The sequence below is a fragment of the Neophocaena asiaeorientalis genome, unplaced genomic scaffold (assembly GCF_003031525.2).
Source record: "Neophocaena asiaeorientalis asiaeorientalis breed wild unplaced genomic scaffold, Neophocaena_asiaeorientalis_V1.1 scaffold815, whole genome shotgun sequence".
NCBI lineage: Eukaryota > Metazoa > Chordata > Mammalia > Artiodactyla > Phocoenidae > Neophocaena > Neophocaena asiaeorientalis.
This window is the reverse complement of record NW_020172682.1, coordinates 99090-101966: the sequence shown is the minus strand read 5'-3', so window position 1 is coordinate 101966 and position 2877 is coordinate 99090. Positions and strand designations below refer to the sequence as shown.

General features: G+C 50.4%; 1 protein-coding gene across 13 annotated transcripts in view; it reads left to right on the top strand.

The window, feature by feature from the left end:
• The window catches only part of TTYH1 (tweety family member 1), a 66631-nt gene that overhangs the window by 28656 nt on the left and 35098 nt on the right, over window positions 1-2877 (top strand). For 5 of the 13 annotated variants that reach the window (XM_024739800.1, XM_024739799.1, XM_024739797.1 and 2 more), the window contains exons 1-3: window positions 925-1293; window positions 1436-1621; window positions 1735-1845. The gene's annotated coding sequence lies outside the window, so the exon portion shown is untranslated. Of the gene's footprint in view, window positions 1-918; window positions 1294-1435; window positions 1622-1734; window positions 1846-2147; window positions 2208-2877 lie in introns of those variants that run through there. The other 8 variants (XR_003002520.1, XR_003002519.1, XR_003002521.1 and 5 more) reach the window with 8 other exon arrangements.

The following is a 2877-nucleotide window of genomic DNA, read 5'->3' as shown; positions in this document are numbered from 1 at the left end:
TTTTGTTTTTTTTTTTTTTTTTTTTTTTTTGCGGTACGCGGGCCTCTCCCGTTGCGGAGCACAGGCTCCGGACGCGCAGGCTCAGCAGCCAACGGCTCACGGGCCCAGCCGCTCCGCGGCATATGGGATCTTCCCGGACCGGCTCACGAACCCGTGTCCCCTGCATCGGCAGGCGGACGCTCAACCACTGCGCCACCAGGGAAGCCCAAGGCTGTTTTAAGATATCAAAATCCTGGGTAAGTGTCCTCCTCTCCTGAACTCATCCTGCAGCCTTTTGATGGGCTCCACGTGGTGGGACGCTTTGGGGCTGGGTTAGGGGTTGGTTTCTGCTTCTCCTCCAGGTTTCTCCTGTAGCTGGATCCCCACCCAGCACAGGGAGATGGGCACGTTAAGAGTTTGTGTCTCCCGTGTTTCAGAGAGCTGCTAGAATCCAGGAGACGGACCAGGTTCCTTTCATGAACATCATCGTCTCATTCCGCTCAGACCCTCTTCCGAGATCCCATTTCAGTTCAGTTCAAGTGGGAAAGGGGGAGTGGAATTCCATGCAGACTCAGGCCAGCTGGGTCTTTCACTGCTCAAATGGTTGAGGAGTGAAGGAAGCTGGGCCTCGAGGCTTTGGGTTGGTGGATGCTGGGCAGGGGTGGGGGTGTTTGCAAGTAGGGTGATGGAAATGTAATCGAGTGTCCGATTTATATATTTAACATTAATGAGAACAAGGATAGTTAGCATTTGTTAAGCAATTTCCAGGTCTGCACTAGGTCCGTGACACTTTTTATTCCATCATTTGTTCAAAATTGCCTGATACAACTGAAAGGGTTATTGTCAGGTCGGAGGAAGAAATGAGAGGCCAGAGGGGAAATATCCCCTTCACAAGGTCACACAGCAGCTGTGCGGGTGACGGGACCTCTTGCAGATTGTGGTACACAGAAAATTGCTCCCCCCACAAAGATGTCCACTTCCAAAGTCCCAGAGCTTGTAAATATGTTCCATTACGTGCAAGAGGCTATTAAAGTTGCAGGTAGAATCACGGTTGCTACTCAGCTGATCCTGAGGTGGGGAGATGAGCCTAGATTAACCAGGTGGGTTCCATGTAATCACGAGGATACTTATTAAAAGAAGGAGGCAGGAGAGTCAGGGAGAGACGTGAAGGTGAAGGACGGGGCCACGAGTCAAGGAATACAGGCGTCTCTAGAGGCTGGAATAAGGCACGGGAACAGATTCTCCCCAGGAGCCTCCAGAAGGAATGAAGCCCTGCCCAGTGAGACCCATGTTACACTTCTTGCCTCAAGAGCTGTAAGTCAATACATTGGTGTTTTTCTGAGCCACAAAGGCTCTTGTCATTTGTTAAAACAACCACAGGAAATGACTACAGCCCTGAGAGCTGAAAGCAGAGCTGGTATTTGCACTGATCTTTGATATTTACATCCTCTGCTAGGACCGCTGCACATTGGGTGGCTTAAACAAAAGAAATCTATTGTCTTTAGTCCTGGAGCCTGAAATCAAGGTGTCGGCAAGATGGCTTTCTCCTGAGGCTTCTCTCCTTGGCTTGCAGACAGCCAGCTGTCTTCTACCTGTGTCTTCGTGTGGTCTACCCTCTGTGCCCACACACAGAGAAAGATAGGTACCTGGTGTCTCTTCCTCCTCTTGTAAGGATACAAGTCCTGTTGGGTCAGGACCCCATCCTCCTGACCTTGGTTAACTGTAGTCATCTCCTGTTTCTGCTTTGATTTTTAGTGGAACTCATCCTGCTTTCATATTCACTGGTATTCGGACTCAATGACGCTGCTGCAATGGTAACCTCTATGAGCATGTTTTCTTCTCTGGGAACAAGGACGTATATGGTTGGTAAGTTGTGGTTTTTTTTTAAATAAATTTATTTTTATTTTTGGCTGCGTTGGGTCTTTGTTGCTGCACGCGGGCTTTCTCTGGTTGCGGCGAGTGGGGGCTACTCTTCCTTGCGGTGCACGGGCTTCTCATTGCGCTGGCTTCTCGTTGCAGAGCACGGGCTCTAGGTGCTTGGGCTTCGATAGTTGCAGCACGCGGGCTCAGTAGCTGTGGCTCAAGGGCGCTAGAGCGCAGGCTCAGTAGCTGTGGCGCACGGGCTGAGTTGCTCCGCGGCATGTGGGATCTTCCCGGACCAGGACTCGAACCCGTGTCCCCTGCATTTGGCGGGTGGATTCTTAACCCCTGCGCCACCACGGAGCCCGGTAAGTTTTTTCTAAAGCACGTTACTGCCTTGGGAGATGGCATTATTGTCGGTTCCTTTGATTGTTCTAATTTTATGGATTGTATTGGGATGTTCAAGTTTCTTGTGCTAGCCTCATGGATTTGCACTGCTGTTGTTGAGGCTAGGGCGGGCCACCCCAAAATATGCCACCATAGACATGTTGTTTATTTTGCGTTGAAGTTGCTGGAGGAGCAGCTGATGTGAGAAGGACACTCTGACCTGTGTCTCCCTGAAAGTGTCTCTTATACGAGAGGTACCTTCCTGCATCCGGAGGTAGAAGGACACCCTTATCCTCAGAGACAGGGAATTTGGAGCCAAAAAGCCTGTAGAAACAAACCTTGTTGCTTTACTAATTTACTAGCCAAGCCCAAACTCTTTAGATTCTTCAACTAAACATCCAAAGCCGAAGTTTCTTTGTACTGTCAATTCCTCACCAATTTATTCTTTGTCTAAAAAGTATAAAAGCTGCCGGCTTTAGCCGCTTCTTAGGTCCTTTTTTTTTTTTTTTTTTTCTTTGTGGTACGCGGGCCTCCCACTGCTGTGGTCTCTCCCGTTGCGGAGCACAGGCTCCGGACGCGCAGGCTCAGCGGCCACGGCCCATGGGTCCAGCCGCTCCGCGGCATGTGGGATCTTCCCGGACCGGGGCACGA